Source organism: Panthera uncia, chromosome A2 (genome assembly GCF_023721935.1).
Source record: "Panthera uncia isolate 11264 chromosome A2, Puncia_PCG_1.0, whole genome shotgun sequence".
In the NCBI taxonomy this organism is placed as follows: Eukaryota; Metazoa; Chordata; class Mammalia; order Carnivora; family Felidae; genus Panthera; species Panthera uncia.
In genome coordinates this window covers 150,120,501-150,140,581 of record NC_064816.1, presented here as the reverse complement: position 1 = coordinate 150,140,581, position 20,081 = coordinate 150,120,501, and positions in this window count along the sequence as shown.

The window sequence follows — 20,081 nt, the reverse complement described above, 5'->3', positions numbered from 1 at the left end:
AGAAGTATAGAGACCTTGGGACTGTTCAAATAAAGAGAGAAAGAGGATAAGGAATCCCACAGAGGGGGAGCAGATTAGACCAGGAACAAAATAAGGGAGCGTACTTTTTCAAGGAGAGCTGTTCCACTGAGACAAAATACTTTCTCTCTGTTGCACACAATTCATTTTTGCAATGCACGCATTCAAAAGATATTTGAGAGTGCAGACACTGTTCTCAACTTGGGGGATACCTTAGAGAACAAGGTGGACGAGGTTCTGGAGCTTACATGTTAAGTGGGGGAGAGAGGCAATGAACAAACACACTGCAGACACCTAGGGCCCAGATCTCGGTGTCTAACACCATTGTCCAATAAAAGGAACCAGGGCTCCTTGGAGAAATGGTTCATCCTAGGTCTGGACAGGAAACATAGGTGAGCCTGGAGTACCTTGTGGTATGCCAAAAAGTAACAGGGGCTCAAAACCCCCTCAAAACAAAACAACAACCAAAACCCACATTGATGTCAAAGAGGCACAGGGCCACCTGAAAGAGCTCCCAATGGCCAAAGCTGAAGCTGGGGCACTAAAACAAATCTAGAATTGGATTATAAACCAAAGTAAAAAATTAATATCCACAAGTCCACACTGATATAAATAAATGACTGAATCAATTTACAAATGGAAAAGAGAGGGACGCTTGGGTGGCTCAGTCGGTTAAGCATCCGACTTTGGCTCAGGTCATGATCTCACAGTGTGTGGGTTCAAGCCCCGCATCGAGCTCTGTGCTGACATCTTGGAGCCTGGAGCCTGCTTCAGATTCTGTGCCTCCCTCTTTCTCTGCCCCTCCCCCACTCACTCTCTGTCTCTTTCTCAAAAATAAATATTAAAAATTTTTTTAAAATTAAAAAAATTTTCAAGTGGGGAAGAGAGGCAAATCTCCCTTATAGAAGAATTCCAAATAACTTAAGTAGATACTCCACCCTAAAGGAGAGGGAGTCGAACTCCCCAGTCCTCAGGGATGGGCTGTGCCTGATGACATCCTTCCAAAGAGAACAGTATGGACAGAAGGAAAAGAGAGTAACTCTGCAGTAGAGAAACCCACACACACGACTTCAACCTGGTGATCAGGGGCAGTGTCATGAATCACGTGGGCAGGTTGTACTTGTAACACGATGTGATGGAATGACACTTGACCTCTGCCCTTTTTCCTCCCAAACCCACTACTCGGCCTAATGACGCACAAAAATCAGGCAAGTTCCAGCAGAGGGGCCAGACTGCTTTATGGATGGGCAGGGCTCTGCGGAACTGCTAGGTCATTAAAAACAAGGACAGTCTGAGAAATGACTCCAGCCCCAGGGAGCCTAAGGAGATGTGACAACTAGATGGATAGATATCAGGTAAAAACATAGAGAATCTGAATAAACTGTGGACATCCGTTAATAATAATTTATCAATATTTATTAATTATAACAGACTATGCTAATGCAAGATGTTAATAGTAATGGAAACCATGCGCAGGGGCAGAGGGTAATATGGGAACTCTCTTTACTGTCTGCTCCATTTTTCTGTAAATCTAAAATTATAAATCTAAAAAATGGATCTATTAAAACAAAAAAGGGGATCTGAAGGTCCGAGAGGGAGGAAGTCCGGGCCTCTCTCCTGCTGGCCCCGAATATGCAAGCTTCCTAGAATTCTGTAACTGCAGGGAAATGAATCCCACCCACAACACTGTGAACCCTGGAAGAGGACCCTGGGCTCAGAGGAGACCAGAGCCCCTGCTACAGACACCTTGACTGCCGTTTTGTGAGTCCCAGAGCCGAGAGCCCAGTTAAGCTGTGCTTGAAATTCTGATCTGTAAAAACTGTGAGACAATACATGTTTGCTTTAAGCTGCTAAAAAACAAACAAAAAAACTGAAACCACGACACAACAACAAACATTTCAGAAAGCCCTGAGTGTGCCGTAGAAAGTTGAATTAATGAAAATGTAGAGAGTGACTAGGTGGCACCATGAATTTGGGCGGTCAAGGAAGCCCCTTCTTGGGGTGACTTTTAAGCTGGAGTCTGAGTCCGAGGAAGGAGCCAGCCAGGAGGCCCGTGCAGGGGGGACGCCGTGAGCAAAGGCGGCAGTCAGCCCAGGGCCTTGCAGCGAAGCCCTGTGTGCTCCAGGAAAGGCAGCCGGGCGGCTGGACTGACCTGAAAGCAGGCAAGGGAGGGCTGGGGGAATAGTATGAGCCAGATGACATGGGGCTTCCATTAAAGACAGAATGTCTGGTTGCCCCTAGGATTCATATGTGGAGATATTACCCCTGAGGTAATAGAATTAGGAGGCGGTGATTTGGGGACATGATTAGGTCACAAGAGTGGTGTCCTCATGACTGGGATCAGCGGTCTCATGCAAGAGGCCCCACGGAGCCCCCCGGCTCCTTCCGCCACCTGAGGACACAGCATGAAGGCGCCAGCCTGTGAACCAGAAGGTGGTTCTCACCAGATGCAGAATGTGCCAGCACATTGATCGTGGACTTCCCAGCCTCCAGAACAGGAAGAAATAAATTTCTGTTGTTTGTAAGCCATCCAATCTCTGGTATTTTGTTACAGCAGCCCAAGCTGGCTAAGACTGCTTTTAAAAAAGGGTGAAGACTTTGGATTTTATTTTCACTTTGACTAGAAGAAGCCTTTGGAGCACTGGTGGCAGATAAGTGACATACCTGACTCACAGTTTTAAAAGCATTATGTTAACTCTGCGAAGGACTGATTGCTGGGTGCCAGGGTGGCGTCACGGCATCTAGATAGGAGGCTCCAGGATTAGCAGAAAACTCACAGAGGCTTGGACCTGAGTGGTGGTGGAGCGGGCGATGTCCTGCAGGAGTGTGTGAGAGGGCATGTGGCGGGGGTGGGGTGTGGGCTGGAAGTTCACACTCATCTTGTGGATGTGGGCCCTGCGGTGGCTCTGAGGGTGCCCAGTGGGTGAATTACAAGGAACCGTAGCCGCCCCGGGCTCCCCCACCGCGCTGTCTTTTCCCCGTGTCATCTTGTTCCTGTGATTCTGAATACCACTCATGACTCATCAAGACACACGTCTCTGGCAGTTGCTTGCACCCAGTTGGTGCCGTGCCACGCCGGGCCAGATTCTCTCCCGGAGGCTCTGGCAAAGGGGACACTGGATCCCACCCACTGCCCCCAGCCCCCGGCCCGACTAATTCGCCCTACTTAATTAATCGCCTCCTCTGCGCTGAGTGTTAATTAAACAATTTGTTGCTGGTTGTTTCCCAAGGTGCGGGGTACCCTCTGTTTAACCAGGAACTAGTTAAATCTGGAAGAGAGTCGGGCCCAGGGTGGGCCATCCTCCTTCGCGTTGGAACAGAGAAGAGGTTGTTAATAGAATTCTGCTTTTTTTTTTTTTTTTTTCCCGGCCCTGGTAGTTTCAACTAATATCAGGTAAAACTCCGTCTTGGACTCTTGACTCCAAATTTACCTTTTTCATTCTTGCTGACCCTTCTTCTTCCACCTGTTCACCATGCCCTTGCCTGGCCAGCACCAGCCCAAATGCTGCCGTTGGTCCCCACCAGCTGTTGTTGTCACTCAATCTAATCCTTGGGGCACCAGCCCGTGCTCAGTACAGATGCCTGGAATGCCAATCTGGGGGAAAGCTAGGGCTGAGAGACCTTTTTCGGTCCCACTCTGCCACAAATACCCAGAGTCTGAGTGACTGATTGTTTTGCCATATCCATGACATGGCTGTCACTGGTAGTGGACTCTCCAAGCACCTCAACAGCCTAATCCTAGAAGGTTGATTCCCAGGGGCCAGGGACGGGTCAGGTGCTGGGAGGGTTTGGTGCTGAAAGGGCTCTTTGACACACGGGGTTCTATAGGCCAAAGCATCTTTCGGGGTTGACACCCGGGCCTCTCTAGTAGCTCTCTCTGCTGAGCAGGGATCGGGGAAGGACCGCGTCTGTTCCTCAGTCGGCTCCCTCTCCAACTCCTAACTGAGCCAAATTCACGGGGTCAGGAGATGGCAGCTGCTCTGGGCATCTGGCCCCCCATGGCTGTGTCTGGCCTAGTTGGAAAGGACACTAACTTGAGGCAGAAGAGAGTGTTCTCCCACCCTTGGGAGCTTCAGCTTCCCCAAAAGACCACTGTTCAAGGGATCAGCTCTTCCTGGCTTTGTCCTTGTTCTCCTCCGTGGGAGCCTGGCCCGATGGTGCCCACGAGGTGTGTGGACACCACTTCTCTCCCTAGCCTCTTGTGGGAGGGCACAGCCCTACTTATGGACCCAGCGAACAAAGCTCCAGACTGGAGGGAACGGGTTAACTCCAACCAGGGCGGTGTCCCTGTCAGCAAGAAACAGCTCTTAGAACAGCAACTTCCCCGAAGCTCTTCTTGATGCTAACATTCTATCATGAACTATGATTTTGCCGTAATAAAAAAATATAGTGCGTGTCCTAGAAGGCAGATTTCGCTGAGCCCCTCAGTAACCAGGGCTCGGCTAGGTCTCCACAGGAATAACTGAAGCCCTGTCGTGGCACCTGCCCATCTCTTGCCGCATAAGGCTTTGAGAAACAGTCACAGAGGTGCGGGAGTGGAGGGAAGAAAGAAAACAAATCGTGAGAGGTCTTGGCCAATTGGCTCATCCCTAGAAGCATAGCATTTTACAACCGGAGAGAGCTTGAAAGTTCAGCTATTCCTCAGGCTCTCACCCTGCCTGCACATGAGGATCACCCCCAGAAGTCCTGCTTGGACTGCTCTGCCAGGGTGAGGGCCCAGCATCAGTGTTTTTAAGGGCTTTTCAGGTGATTGGAGTGTGCAGTGACTGAGAACACGAGGTGAGCAATGCGCTCACTCATCCACTCTGAGGGATTCCTCTGATTCCTCATCATTCCAAGCTTTCAGACTGTCTTCTCCAGAGCCCCAGGCTTGCTGGTTGTGGGCAGGGTTCCAGGCACCCCTCCCTCTGCCCCTACACCTTCTCCTGGGAGAGTTCTCACCTATGTCTCAGGGGAGCAGGAAGCGCCCCTGACCCCACCCTGGTCACAGCTGTTGGCCCAGCTATGGTCACTCAGTTCTGGCCCGTTTACTGCCTGACCAATGGCGTGTGACCTGGCCAGAGAGGATAAATGGGCTAATCACATTACCTCTCTCTCTCTCTCTCTCTCTCTCTGTCTCTGTGTCTAGAAGCTGACTTGAACTGCAGCAGGGAAGGAGGTCACCAGAGTCCTGGAGACGCAGCACAGTCACACAGGATGTGGGCTGTGCGCCTGGCCCGGAGAGCAGGCAGTGCATGCGAAGGGGGCTGGGAACAACTCAGAAGGGTGGGGATGAAAGAGTGTCAGCGCCTAGAGCTCCAGGATTCCTGCTCTGCCTGCGGCCTGTTTGCTCAGCTTTTCTCCGATTCCTAGGAGACCTTTCTAGAGCCTTAGAAAAGCCCTGTTTTACTGGAGCCTATCTCTGTATAACCAAAAGCGTCTTAGAGAGAACACTCACTACAAACAGGGCCACTCTGCTTTTATCTTTTTACATTTCAGGGTCCATGGGAGATTTTGACTGGAAGGTGGACACAAAAAGGTCTCCACTGTGGTGAAAAAGGAGTGAGGAGGCCAGGGGCTGAGCCCGACCCCTGCTTCACTGAGGACACGAGGCACGGAAAAAGGACCGGCCGGTCTTGCGGGCCTGTCTCCATGGGAGACCAGAAGGAGGGGTGTAGGGACTGCTAGGGATCCCCCCTCCCTCCCTCCCTCATGACTGTAAGCACGGGACATCGGACTCTGGGGGCAGAGGGTTCCGTCAGCCTGGGGCACCCTGGAAAGCCCTGTCTTGTCTTTGGCTCAGAATGGCTGTGCTTCAGTGGTAAAAGGGCAAACTGTCAGGCCCCAAGACGAATCCTGCAATTCTCCCCCTCTCCCAACCAATAGCTCACCAGCCCCAGACATCTCTCCGTGCACCCAGAGGGATGGCCATTACCTTTCCCCAGGCTGACCCAGTCCTTCACCTGCCATCTCTGCTCAGAAACCTGGAGTCAGGCCCTTCACAAAGGGAACTTGAGCTGGTCATAAGCATGTGGTGCCTAAAGTCTAGCTGACATCGTTTCCATATGTAGGACTCACTTTCCTTTCTTCCCATAAATATGTCTAATTCCTGCTATTCAAGCTCAGCTCCCCCTCCACCTAGCTCCACACGGTGCATCAGTCCACTTCTTGCGGAGTAGACTGTGAGGAATATATCTGACGGTTAACCTCAGGTCTGGACTGAGACGTCAGGGAAGACAGGCGCACGCAGAGTGTGGATTGACTTTGCTTTCCATGGACTGGAACCTACTCCTGCATAGCCATACGGTTCTCTGTATCTATAATCCTTTATAAGGACACTGGGTCAATTCAATGGCCATGACACTAGCAGAGAGTAAGGGAGACAGATATGACAAAGGTCTAGCCTGGTCCTACCACCCTTAGAGTGCCTTATTTGGAAACAGTAGCAGAATTTAGGACTCGTAAATCAAAGGTGAGGATGGGCTTTTAAACAGGAACTACCCAAATAGCACCTGCTTCCCATCCCAAAGTCCAATATCTGCATAAAAGGCCTGAGCATTTTCTGAGGTCACGCTCACCCCAAGTCTGATACCTCTCTTTCAGTGCCATAACCTCACAGTCTCCCACACCAGGCGGTCAGCCCCTCGAGAGCTGAGGACCAGATCTTATCAGCGTTTGCATCCCCAGAAGCTGGCGCAGCGACGGATGCTAAGAGGAGCTCAAAACATGTCTGATGAATGAATGAATGCATGTCCCCTAGCCATTCTCCCAGAATCCCAGGAGCCAGGATTGCTTGGCTCCCCAGCAGCTCCCCAAGCCTGAGGCCTTACCTCCCATGAGGAAGAGAAGCCCTGCTACATACTGCATAAGGCCCCGGTCCCAGCAGCAGCCCAGCACGCCGATGATCCAGCCGAAGAGGATGATGGCCACCGCCATGCCCATGAAGCCGGCGGTCATCCTGCGCAGGTCTGTGGGGAAGCAAGTGGGCAACAGTTAGCATCGGAACCTAGAACTCGCAGTCAAGGTGCATCCCGGCCCCGGGTAAAAAGGGAGAGGGTGGCACACTGCAGGGGCGGGAAGGCAACATACCCTTTTCAGACAACCTTGCACAACTGAGCTTCTTTTGTACAGGAGAGAGGGCCCCTGGCGGTAACTCTCCTCAGGTGCAAAAAGCATGCCAGGACAGTTTGGCTGGCAGGCACAAGGAGAGACTGCCGTCCCAATCGGCGTCATTTCTTATGCACCTTTGTGCCAGGTGCAGCGCTGTCGTTCCCAAGCATCAGGCACAACGGTCTTCAACAGGAACTGCCTTTATCCTTATTCGAAAAACGGAGTCAACTGCTGAAAGCCTTATGGCTACTGAGTACCAGAACAAGTCATGAAACCCAGATCTGGATGGCTCCTAGGTGCTAACCACAGCATCATTCACCTCTCAGGAAGAAACGGGCCTTTAGTGGAGGGCAGGGGCTCGGCAGATGGGCTGCACCTGCCGAGTGCTCCCTCTCTTCCCTCCAGGGCTGACGGGGCTCTCCAGGAGGTCCAGTGCGAGGAGGAAGCTGTTGGCGGTGTCCTGTTCCTTCCCTCTAAGCCAGCTGGCAGGGGCTCAGCTTTCCCCGCACGTGGGGCTGCAGGGCGGAGAGCCAAACTTGCTGCTCTCAGACCGAGCCCCTGAGCAGGCCTCTTCAGCTCCCGTGGACCCCAGGTCAGCCCAGCTTTCTAGGTCCGGCCTTTCCCCCTTCCACGCCTCGCTGACCCCACTGCACAAAGCCAAGGTGGGTACGGTGAGGAGGGACGTCTGGAAAGGCGGTGTTGTTGGTGGAAGGGAGAGGGCAGAGATATTGTCACATGTCAGCCTCTTTCTAGGTGCAGCTTCCTCCTGGATCTCTCCACTGCCCTCCAGGGCATCCCTACCAGCCTCACGCTCCCTCCCTGGCGTCCAGCCTTCTTACCTCCCTCCTCCTCCTTACCTCCTCGCTGCTAGTCCTTGACTCCCTCCACCCTGCCCCAGCCTTGCCAGCCTGCCGCTCCCTGTCTACCTCTGCAGTTTGTGCAAAGCCCATCTGCCAGCCCCAGCCCCAGCCCCAGCCCCACCAATGGGGCTCCAAACAGGAGCAAGCCATCTGCCCAGCCTCTGCCCCGGGGCTTGCCAGGACAGCCTGGAGGGCCCCATGGGCACTCCTCCCTCTCAGGAAGGGGGAGACTGGGAGTGGAAGTGAGGGCACCTGACAGCTAACCACATCCATACCCGTGGAAGCACAGGGTGATCTCGCCACATGCCTACAAATGCCTGGCAGGTCTCCATGCACCGCGAGGGCGCCCTGCCTGCTCTGTTCCTCTGTCACTCCAGTCACCCCCATCGGGAGCTACGGCAGATCCTGGCACAGTCAGGCTAGAGAAACCCTGGCCTTCTCCCCTCGGAAGAGGGATTTGGTCCACGCTCCCTGACCTGACACAGAGGATGAGACCCTGGCAGCCCCCCCCAGGAGGCTGGCTGGAGGAGGGGAGGGAGGAGCAAAGGAAAGCAGCTCGCACAAGGGGCAGGACAGGACCCTGTTGTAGAGGCAGAAATCCACCCACGGAGCACGTTCCTGCTCTACCCGTCCTCCTCTGTCCTCCCCTGCCCGACCCGGAATGCCTGCCGCACCGGGTAGAAGTAATGCCCGTTCCTGTCACGTATGTGAACTGCCAGCAATGCCTCAACATCATGCCACACTACAGATGGCTCCGATCACCACGGTGTCCGAGGAAGCTGCACGGAAGACATCACTCGATCGCGGCACTCAGACGTGCACCCCGCTTCCCGAGCCGGCTCCCCGCTTGGTGCGCGGGCACCCACAGCCAGCTTGAGGTGAGGAGGGAGGCACAGTCTTGCCAGCTGCACAGGCACCACCTTGTACCCTGTGATCTAACTGCCCTGGTCGTCCTGCCTCCTGTCTCAGCCCTTCTTCCTCAGGCGCTGCCCCAGACCCTCTCGTGAGCCAGGCCGGAGCTGCCTCCTAGGTGGAGAAGAGCATCCCTTGATGTGTGAGTCCATTTGGATGGACTCCCAGAAGTGTTGCATCCACTCTCCACTGTGGTCAAGGGCAAGGAGGCGGTGAGAGCGGCGGAGGAGAGCTCAGGGTATTTTTGGATTAAAGTAGGCTTATACCCCCTTACACAGATCAGGAAATTTCACTCTATGCCCCTTTTCAGTGCATGAAGGGCTTCTAAGATCTTGGTTCCTTTGGCAACATCAGAGATGGACAGCACTGCTGAAACCACCTGGCCCCTCCCACTGCACTTGGCCTTGCTCATGGAGAAGGCTTACTGAGCCTCAGCCCCTGCAGATCCACGGGAGATTGCCTGGGGGATTAAGTGGACGATGTGTCCGGTAAGGTGACGGAAAACTGGGCTGGGCAGGAAAAGGAAATGCGAATCGGGGAAAGAGGGAAGGCTATCATGGTTGGTGGAGGAAAGCAAAGTGTTTAACTTACAGGAAAAGGCACAAGGGCAGGGACACGGGAAAATCACTTCTCTTGTAAAAGTCCGGAGACAGGTAACAGTCATCTGTGTCCCAGGCCTGGGAGGGGCCATGGCCCTCTAGCAAGGATTAGGTGCACTCTGTCAGCCAAAGCCGAGGGCCGTGCTAAGCTGCTGATCTGGAAAAGCAGGATGAAGACCAGAGGTCGGGCCTGAGTATTTTCACCAACCGGGAGGATTTTTACCGTCACCCCGTGAGTCTGATTTTGCCAGAGCCGTGCATGTGTGTTTGGTTATTTCGTTCTCAGACCCACGTGGTAATTCAGGGCAGCTGCATCAACAACTTGCAAACACAGGACAAGAAATAGTCCTATTTTACAGACAAGGAAAGCAAAATCCAAAGTTTGTTTATTTATTTTGAGAGAGTGAGCAGGGGAGGGAGGGTAGGAGGGGGGGAGGGAGGGTAGGAGTGGGGGAGGGAGGGTAGGAGGGAGGGAGGGAGAGAGAGAGGGAGAGAGAGAGAGAGGGAGAGAGAGAGAGGGAGGGAGAGAGGGGGGGAGAGAGAGAGAGAGGGAGAGAGGGAGGGAGAGAGAGAGAGAGAGAGAGAGAGGGAGAGAGAGGGAGAGAGGGAGAGAGAGGGAGAGGGAGAGAGAGGGAGAGAGAGGGAGAGAGAATCCGAAGCAGGCTCCAAGCTGTCAGCACAGAGACCCATGTGGGGCTCGATGCCACGAACCTGAGATCGTGACCTGAGCCAAAATCACAAGTCAGATGCTCAACCTATTGAGCCACCCAGGCACTCCTAAAGAAGTTAGAGAATTTATTGACAAACCAGTGAAATAAAGGAAGAGTGAGCTGTGTGGGAAAAGAAAATTAATAATGCAGTTAAAGAACATACTGAGCATTTCTTCCTCCCTAATAAAGGGAGAACTATATAGGTCTGGGATTTTTTTTTTTTCAAAGATGGGAATCCACACGGATGGGAAAAGAGGAGAAATGACAACACACAGGACTGGAAGCAGCAAAGTTGGCGGACGGTGCACTTGGCTGGAGCCAAACTGGAGGCAGCAGCGTTGAAGCAGAAAACCAACCTGCGGAGTTCCCCAAAGTCTCGTGAACTGGCACCCACAGGTTCCTTTGGATCAGTTAGTTACCCACAGGGGGAGAACATAAATAAAAGCAGGATTTGGTGGAAGTTGTCTGAGATGGAACTAGATCCCTAGATCCCTCATCCACTCTGCGACACTAGGGGACCCCCCTCCCCTTCCCTTTCCCTGGAGTGGGGGTGCTTAGCACTGGCGGTTGACGGGCTCGGTGAGGGCCATTCCACATAGGTGAGGAAGTGACCATTCACATACAGAATGTTGTATCCTTGCCCTTGGGACCCTAGCCCCCTTCTCCTCCGCTCCCGGAAGCTGACTGCCTGGCCTCTGCCGTCCAGCCTGGGGGCTGGGAGAGGTCTCTCCAGGGATGACCAGCCCAAGAGGAAAGACCTAGATAGACACTCAACACTGGAGGAGCCCGACAGGAAGCCCCTCTGACCACTGTGCAAGGGAGCGTCCCACGGACAAGCCCGCCACCCACTCGGTGCTTCCAGACAGCTTTGGCAGGGTCACCTGCCGACCCAGCACCAACCACGTACGTATAACCTGGGAGCAAAGGAACTTTAGGAAACGAGCTGCACAGAGAAGAGGCAATAACTCAAAATTATTATTAATATTCCCAGAGAGGCAAGACATGAAACATATTTGGCCTCCGTGAAATAAGAACAGGAAGGAGTCCATCGAAAAGAACTATCTGGAGAATACAGCACCTTAAAATAACAGAATCAAAGTCACTGAAATTTTTATTATAAAATCAATTCCAACTTATGTATTACCACTCCTATCATGTTCCTAAGAAAAAGACTCGAGGAGGCTTATAACACACGCACAGTGTAACCAGGATAAAAATAATTAATGAGAAAATGAAGGACCCAGAAAATAAAGAAAAGGAAGATGAAGCCGGGTATCACATTCATATGCAAAATTTGGTCCATGAGGTCCTTAGGAAGGGAATTATGCTTGCAGTACCTCAACTTAAAGGCAATACTCATGACTTCCATTGTCTTTACACCTTGGTTGCTTTCTGTTTGCGCTTGAGTAAATCCCGAGGACCACTCTGCCTGTGGAACGACCCACGTGCAGAAGACGGCCCCCTTTCTGCCCATCTGCACCTACCCTATGTGCCAATTTTATCTCCTGGGGAGGAAGAAACTGTCTTTTTTATTCTCCGTGACTGCTCACTGTCCCAAAGCAGTACCCTGCTCCCAGGTACTTATGTAGCTTGTATTTCGTTAGCCATTTCTTCCTGCCTTTTTAGAAAAGAAAGAAAAGGGGACACACCTCACTCGGGTATCTGAAGCCTTGTTAAAATATTATGCGAAGCTGGTCTAAGAATAAATCCCCTTAAAGAACCCGTGATGATGAGTCGGACTCTGCCAGCCAAAGCGGAGATAAAGAAAAATCATCTCATGAATCCTTTTGGGTTTGAGCCCATCATCTGTATTCAGTGACCCTAATGTTTCGCGTTCTAAGTTTTGAAATGAGAAAGGTGCATTCTAAACTTTTTAGAGAAGGAATTTAGTTCCATGCAGTGGAAAGGCTGGGCAGAAGGGGGTAGATAATGAGGGAGGGTGGAGGACGAAAGGCCAGGAGAACCATTAAACAGAACCAGAAAAAGCAGTTCTCCCTCACAGAAAAATTTTGAGTTTGAAGTTTTACACCCCTATTAACATTTAAATTGAAAGGTATTGCTCGCAACTCTACACAGGAAACCAGGATATCTGCATTTAAGTAAATACCACTTAGAGAAGGAAAATATATATGGGCTCTGTATCTCTCTCTATTTGCTCTTTAAAGACAGAAAAATGATGATGATTGTAATTTTTTTCCCCATTAAAAAAAAAAAACAAATGGTGAGGGTAAGTATGCGTCAGACCCTCAGGGATGGTAGAGTGGAGATGGGGGGGGGGGGGGGGGCGCGGGGACACTGTATTAATGGCTCAGGAGACCATGGTGTGGAGTGAGCAGCAAGGCCAAGGTCCTCTGCGGGCCACATGGGTTTAGCCTTCTTTGCTGGAAGCTCTGCCTTCTGCATGATAGGATATGAGCACATCGCCCCGGCTGCAAGGGTGGAAGAGGGTGGGTGGCTAGTCATCAATTTACGAATTCATCAGTTCCTTGGGGTTTAAGGTCACAGGAACTGGAAGGTAGAGCAAGATGGTGAGGCCAAAACTCAAGTGTTTTTGCCCCAAGGGATCAGTCTGGGAGGAGAGAGAGGTGGGGGGGCAAGAAAGAGAGGGAGGGAGGGGGTGGAGGAAGAGAGAGAGACAGACAGAGATAGAGACTTGGCAAAGAACATGCCAGCCGTGGGATTAACTCAGGACAAATGGATTCAAATGAGAAGGAATATTCCAGGAACCAATTACGGCACAGCAACCATCTCTGAAGTGGGGGTCTGGCTCTGGGTAGCCACACAGAGATGTGACAGCTGGGGAGGGAAGCACGGATTCTGGGAACCAGGCTGCCTGGTTCCAAACACTACCCTGCCACATTCTGGCCATGCGAGCTTGAGCAGTTAGCCTCTGTCTCTGGATCGCGGTCTCCACATTTGTGAGTGGAGGTTAGGACAGAACTTGCTTTAAAGGGTTTTTAAGAGGATTAAATCGGTTAATATGTGTCAACTGCTTAGAACAGTACCTGGCAAAACGCTAGAGCTACACAGGTGTGAATAGAGAGGGACGTCACTGAGAGTGGCTCCCTCTTTTCATGCTCCCGGTCTCTTGCATTTGTGGTATGGAAGCATAAAATGGGCCAAGTAACAAGTTGGGGTTAGCCCCTAATTAAACACTGGGTACCCAGAGGGAACAGCCTCCTGGAATCTGTTCTTATGCCTCTAAGGTACCTAGAAAAGCTGAGGGGAAGGCTTTCGTTTTCTTTTCTGTTTTCTTAATTAAAAGAAAAAAAACCAAATAAATAAAAGATTTTTTTCAATGTTTATTTTTGAGAGAGAGTGAGAGAGTGAGCAGGGGAGGGGCAGAGCACGAGAGGGAGACACAGAATTGGAAGCAGGCTCCAGGTTCTGAGCTGTCAGTGCAGAGCCCGATGTGGGGCTCAAACCCACGAGCTGTGAGATCATGACCTGAGCTGAGGTTGGATGCTTAACCGGCTGAGCTGACCAGGCGCCCCTATTTTTCTTTTTTATTAATACTGATAGGCATCCACCCCAGAGCATGGACCAAACAGCGGGAGGGCTGAGGCAGCTCACAGCGGGGTGCTGCTGGCCCTGGAGGCTGTTTGAACCCTGGGCTGTCCCAGTGAGCACTTGGCTGACTGGAAGGGACAGACACAGGCTAGACCACAACTCTGCTGTAGAGGTAATGAAAATCAAAACAGAAGTAGCTAATGGGGGACTTTGCCTACAGTTTTCTCTTAGAGTATAAGTTGACTCAGCATAATGTTATATTTAAAGAATACTTTTGGGGGGGGGGTGCGCCTGGCTGGCTCAGTTGGTTACACTTCCGTCCAACTCTTGATTTCGGCTCATGTCGTGATCTCATGGTTTGTGGGTTGGAACCCCACGTCGGGCTCTGCACTGCTGGTGTGGAGCCTGCCTGGGATTCCCTCTCTCTTCCTCTCTCTCTGCCCCTCCCCTGCTCACCCTCTCTCTCTCTCTCTCTCTCTCAAAACCACACTTAATAAAAAGTAATTTTTACGTGAAAACAAAATAGCTCTCAGGTTTGACTTGCTCCGATCCCTGAAAGGCCCTTCAGAACTGCCCTCTGCCTGTCCCTGCATCTCCGTCTTTCTCCAAGGCCCCCTGGGCTCGAAACCCAGCGGTCTGAGTGCCAGAGAGGCCTGGCGCTTTCCCCCCTTTCCCTGAGGGCACAGCGCTCTCTGCCAGCGTGGCTGCCCCCACGCTCCGCCTGGCAAGCTCCTCCTCATCCCCAAAGGTGTCGCCAACAAGCAAACTCATGGGACACTTCAGCAGACGCTGGTGTTCGGTGCCTGGGCTCTTCCCACATGCCTTATTGTAATCCTTCCAGTAAATGCAAGCTTGTTCAGGGCTGTGCTCACGTCTGGGTTTTTTCGTTTTTGTTTTTTGTCCTTCCCGTCCCCGGCACATTGCCTGACATAAACAGGTGCTCAATAAATGTTGGCTAAATGAGATCACCATCCCACCCTGCAACGGTTACTAAAACTGAGCACACCACAGAATAAAGCAGGGCGAGGAGGATGTACCTGCCCAATTCAACGCGCTTTGGTGACTCATATGTCACCGGGATTTGCAGCCAATTTCTCTCTCCTCCAATCTTATTTTTAAACGCCAAAAGTAACTATCACTTAACAATCCAATATAGTTGTTTATTGCATACAAACAAAACATCAGTGTACATCCAGGTTCCAGATCACAGAGAGCCGTGCAGCACGGGGGGCTCCTTACCACAAAGTTTAATGACACATAATACCCCACAGGTTAGAACCCCATAGACCTTTCCACACTGACCCCCAAGTCAGGAAGAGATCGTGGGGGGAAAGGTAGTTGCTATAGAACCAAGAGGTGGTTTCTGGGTCAGAAGACAGGCTTGAAGCTTCCTCCTCCTCACCCCTACCTCCGGATCAGAGAGCTGCCATAAATAGGGATATTATGTGATGATGCCATATACAAATCACATCCATCGTCAAAACAATGGGAGGCAAATTGCAAAATGTGTACTCGCCTGATGAGAGCTGGATCAGCAGCCAAACCAAGTGTCTGGAAGAGAAGGATGAAGGGGGAGAAAGCCCAGAAGTGAGAAGCAGAGTCCCACACCAAAAAAAAAAAAAAAAAAAACAACACAAGACTCCCTTCTCCCTGTAGTCCCACGGCTACATCAACAGCAGAAACCACAGAAGGGAATGACAAAAAGGGAATTCAACTTAGCCAAGCAAACACACCTGGGAAGACCAGCTCAGCACCTGGCCCTCTGTCCCCAGGGTCTTCCTACTGTGAGTGATGAGCTAGACCAGTACAATCTGCCATTCCATCTTGAGAAGCTCCCACGTCTCTTCCTCTCTATATCACGTGTCACCGACAGTTGCTCTGAGGGCACGGGACAGAAATCAGGGTGGTTGGCAAGCATGTGTCCCCAGAGAGTCCCCACAAAGCAGTCAGAAGATGCAAGCTTTAAAGCACACAGGCAGCTTACAGGGTACTATCTCTCCAGAGAAATGCTGTAGGCGCCGGAGAATGGGCTAATGACAAAGAACATGAATAGCCTGGGGACGATAAATGGGCATGAACGTTCATTGTGCATTTACTATGTGCCTGCAGCGGGTTGTGTAATTTACATAGGACACGTCCATTAAGCCTCTGAATGGCTCTGTAAGGTAGATGCTATTTTTCTCATTTCGTAGACTTAGAACTCAAGACAAGGGAATTTCAACCAGTGACACAAAGACCAAGGTCACCAGCTAGGAAGAGGCAGGTCTGGGAAAGGTCCCCAGTCTGCCTGTGCCCTTTCCACTTCTCAGACCTTTTCAGATTCGGTGCCACTTCAGACCCCAGAAGAGAATTTAACATTCAATAAGAATGCAATGGAATATGACTTGGCTATTACAAATTATTCTTTTGAAGAATGTCAATGACGAGGGCAAGTTCATAATAGACCATTAGATGAAAAATAACACACAGATCCACTTATTCCATATGACCCCTACAGTACAGGTGTGTGCCCATGTGCATTGAGCAGGCACACCTACATGGGAAGTGCAAGGAAGTACACGAGATGTCAACAGGGAGAATTTCTGTAGGCCTGCAACTTCTGCGGGAGCTTCCTGGGTGAAATCTGAAACCTGCCTCCATGTGCAGAGGGTGGGGAGAGACTGAAGAGAAAGACAGCCCCTCCGTGTTGGTAGGTGACAAGTTTCATAAGCAAAGGAACTTACTGACGAGGCTTGTCTTGGCCGCACAAGATGAGCCGACCTCCACACTTGCCCATCAAATCTTACAAGTTCATGTAGAGGCTTTAACTGGATTCAGTCACATCAACCATCCAGATGGTCTCAACACCACATCACCGACTATCTTCAGGCTGTGTCCTTACAGCAGCCTCTGGGAGCAGGAAAGGCAATTAGAACCCACTGTCCCAAGGACAGAGGACAGATCAGAAGCCTCTGAGGGCCAGGGTCCAGCTCATGGGTCAACCAGTGGTCACGTCCTCTAGGTGACCTCCTCAACACTTTCTGGCTTGTGATCTTTTGGATTTTGTTTCTTTTCTGCAATGGGAAGGTGTACTTTATCAGATGTTGAATTCTTTGGAAGATTTGAACTTCACCGTTTTTAAAGTTCTAGGTCCAAATAACGAGGCCACCTGCCCCAATCCGAACTATCACAAAAGATAGTGCCATCTGGCCCGGCCACAGATGCCTTCTGATGAGTCCCGCCTTTTCAAAGACAGACTACCATGAAATAGTTTCTGGTTTCTTTTTATTTTTTAATTGTTACTTATTTATTTTTTTAAGTAGGCTCCATGCCCAGTGCGGAGCCCAATGTGGGGCTTGAACTCAATGACCCTGAGATCAAGACCTGAGCTGAGATCAAGAGTCACACACCTAACCGACGGAGCCACCCAGGCGCCCCTCGTTTCTCTTTTCATGATGAAATTTAAAGACCTGCTATGCTCCTCTCTGGCTAACGGCGTGGACTGCGGAAACATCCGCCACCGGAGGACAGAGCTTCCCTCACTAGGCAGCCCCAGCACAGGCCAGCAGGAGCCGACTGTCAGGAATGGGCCCTACGATGTCTTTGCCCACGCTGGAGTTACCCCAGAACCTCTAAAGACTCACACAAACGTCTACAGCCATCTCCTTATCCCAAAATGTCCCTCCAACCCCTGAGATCCCCAGGAACAAAGCACAGCAGTACCTGAACAGCACGATGGCAGAACAAAATTAACAAATGAACAAAAACACCAAACGTTATGTTAGAAGACCTGCATTTGAGACCTGGTTCTCCACGTACGGGCTGGGTGCACCGTACGGGTCCCAACTTAACTCTTAGTTCTGAGGCGTCTCGGCTGAGAACAACAGGTGACGAGCCCCCTCCCTCCATCTCCTAAAGCTGGCTTGTCCAGCACGGTAGCCACCAGTCACACGAATACCTGAAGCTGCTACTGAGTCCTTGCACTGAGGCACGTGCACGTGGAAAACACACACCAGCCGCCAAAGGCTCAGTATGAGTTTTCACCAAATATTGCAGGGATAATGTTTTTTATTGATTACATGGTGATAAATGGATTAGATAAAATGTTATTGAGATTAATTTTACCTGCTTCTTTTGACTCACTTACCATGGCTAAAAGAAAATTTAAGATCAGAGGTGTGGTTGGCGGTATATTTCTATGGGACAGCGCTGTTCTAAGAGGTGGAAGACCTGTGCTAAACGTGCCGCCAGGGGCCCCAGGCTATTCTGCAACCCGTGGAGAGCTCAGCACCTTCTGTCTGCATGTAACAGGAGGACTGGCCCTTCCCCCATGTCTCTGACAACACCACTTGAGGCTGAGGAAAGGGCCCGGAGAACACCACTCGGAGAGCCGCCCGCAGGGACACAAGACTCTGGAGGACACGGGATGGTACCTACATGTAGCCTGAAAAAATGAGGCAGGAAGTTGGTAAGAGCCACCTGTGGCCACAGAGTGGTGACAAAGCCACGCATCCAGAGTTTGGCTAGGGAAGGACCCGGTGCTTTCCACCTGGGCCACGTGAAGGCCAATGAAGAGTAAGGTTTCCTTAAAAGGCTCCATTTAAGATTTTGCCAGTAGGGGTGTGATGATTACAATAGAAAGAGTCTCCATGGGGGAGGGGGTGGCCTAGGGGCTAAGGAGGAAGTGGAACTGGGTCAGCTGGAAGTCACATGCCTGTATCGGGAGGCAACAGTGCAACAGTGCATGTCCGTCCTGTCCCTGTAAAGCTTCCCCAAAGGAATCACAAAAGTGCCCTCCAGAAGACAGAGCCGCCACCAGAGCCCTGCCATGTGCAAGGCATCAACTCAGACAGCAATCGCACCCGGCACCAGACCCCAGGCGCCGTTCACCCTCCTCCCTTCTCCTCCTCCAACCCCGGGGGAGCCAGAACTAGCAGGGCTCAAGGGCAGCAAGCGGGGGACAATGAGACTACAAGGCTGAACGCACCTTTCCTCTCACTGTGGGTTTCCAAGAGCGGGGCAAACCCAAGCTAGGAAAGGGAGAAGACTGAAACTAGGCACAAGGTTGAAAATCTGCTGTCAGGTCTGACTCACATTTTAATTTCTGCAAATGAAAATTTACTCATACCTGAACGTTACCCCCAAAAAGCCGTGCGCTCTCCCACAGAGGTCATCTCGCAATGGGGATGGGAGATCAGACAGAATGACCTTAAGAGGCTACAGTGAGAAAAAGATAAATTTGTAGACGGCAGCCTTTTCTTTAAATTGGTTATAGGTAATCTTATACAAGTCATATCTTCCCCACGAACGATGATGATAAAATGAGCATTTTTTCTACGCCAGGTATGTCCTAAGCACTTCCTACACACGACCGCATTTAATCTTTCCAGCACACTGATGAGTTTATCATTCCTCTTTTACTGAGGCGATAATAAGTAACTTGCCCAACCCAAGTCAGGCAGCTTACAAGTGGGAGATTCCAAAACCCAGGCTTTGAATCACTGTGCCCTACCGCATCCTATGAGATCCGTGACAGCACTTTGTAAACTCTGAAGCGCCACCACAAATGCCAATGATGGTTTATGTTCATTGCCAGGCCACAAGGCTGAGGAACAGATACAACGGACCTAGTGGACATTGTTGGTATCATCTAATGTGTTTTTACCAGGCTCAGGGCACAGCAGTCATTGCAAACAACATGGGAAATACAAGACCGCTAACTTCTTCCCCCTTAAAAATCTTTAAATTTGCAATGCAGGGAAAGTTTGTTTTCTAATTTGTAAGTATGATAACGAAGGGGTCTGAGGAACGTGAGCTCACCTCTGTGCACATACAAGCAAAGGTGTTTCCCAAAGCCCACGTGCACAGGACGGCAGGAGCAGAAAGTGGGGCAGAAAAAAGGGTGCTTGGGAGTAGCAAAAACCATGGAATAGTGGTGAGCACTGCCCTGGGAACAGAGCTGGCCTCTGAGCCTGTCCAGTAGTTCATTACTTCAGGGAGTCACGTAATTTCTCTGTTTATCCATCTACTTTCTGAAATGGGGACGGTAATATCTTTCCTGCCTGGAGCCCGGAGGGAAGGATGATTCTGCTTCAGCAGGTGTGATTCTCAGCCCCATTTCTGCAATATGTCAGCCTGCCCTTATCTTGAGAGAGAGAGAGAGAGAGAGAGCACAGCTCAAAAATAAAGAGTAAATTATTAAAACAATAATACATGTTTGGGTGCCTGGGTGGCTCAGTTGGTTAAGCGTCTGACTTTGGTTCAGGTCACGATCTCACGGTTTGTGAGTTTGAGCCCCGCGTCGGGCTCTGTGCTGACAGCTCAAAGCCTGGAGCCTGCTTTGGATTCTGTGTCTCCCTCTCTCTCTGCCACTCTCCCACTCATGCTCTATCTCTGCCTCTGTC